Raw genomic sequence first — 1176 nt, 5'->3', positions numbered from 1 at the left:
CAGCGGCCATTTTAGGCCACACTTTTAAGAATTTGCCTTACAAAGAAAGCGTTACAAATCCGAACAAAATCTCATTACTCGAGACAAGCAAATGTTTGTTGTTGTGTTGAGAAGCTTTTTTGAGAATTTGATCGAAATCTGATTTTTTTACAAAATTTCTAATTTCTTCCCTATTGAACTACTCTTCAAGTGCCAAAAAAAAGGCCGAGTTTAAAGGAAAATATCGCTAAAGATACATTAGTTGGCATCCTAAAACAGCACCCCGGTTAAAGAGCAATGTCTCATCTGTAAGAATATGCAATAAAATTTTTGGGAAGTTAAAAAGAGAAAATCATAGACGAAGAAGTTTTGACTAAGCTTTTGTCAACAAACACCGCCTTCGTAATTAGCATAACAACATGAAAATAACGATTTACTAAGAAAATAATGATAAATTCTACTTACCTCGTGAAATATCGAGAACTGGATATTTCAAAATATATCAAATTTTAGTTTCAGTCGGATACAGCCGCATTTTCGATGATTTGTTGTGCGAAATCACTGTAATACACCGCCGCCCGTAAACGCGGCACTGAGTCGAATTCTTCAAAATCCGTTAGGACAACCATCAGCCGAGAAAATTGCCTTTCGCCCAATAAGCTGCCGTGTGTAAGGTGTCAAATATTTCTTTGTTATCCTTAATGACCAAAAATTCTTTCAGCAACCATTTAAATCCTGCTTTGAACCAGAGTTTCTCGTCAAGAAATCGTTTATGTTCCGTTGACCTTCCGCCGTGATCACAATGAGATTGCGTCATAGAAACGCGCGCACATCCAGACGGGCTGGGGTGGGGATGGGGAGGAAATAAAAATGGAACAGCTCCTAAATTAAAAAAAAAGGGCCATTCAAGATTACTGTCAAATCTTTTTGATGCATTTCGGGTACTAAACAGGAAACTGCTGTCCCAAAATGATGTGGAATATGATAAGCCCTTGTGCTCTATTTCTTTGGTTGGGGCGTGCGAGGGGGGACTGGCAAGTAAAACACTAATTTACAGCATCAGTTGATCGTTGTTCTTCTGTTTAGGTTTCATACATGATGTTGGTCAATGATTCTCGTCAAGAAATTTTTATTTTCTGTTAACCTTTCGCCATGATTAAACAATGAGATTACGTTACAGAAACGGACGCACATCCG

This window comes from Pavona decussata, unplaced genomic scaffold, assembly GCF_977016875.1.
Source record: "Pavona decussata unplaced genomic scaffold, jaPavDecu1.1 SCAFFOLD_679, whole genome shotgun sequence".
NCBI lineage: Eukaryota > Metazoa > Cnidaria > Anthozoa > Scleractinia > Agariciidae > Pavona > Pavona decussata.
The sequence above is the reverse complement of the archived record's forward strand: the minus strand, read 5'-3'. Positions refer to the sequence as shown.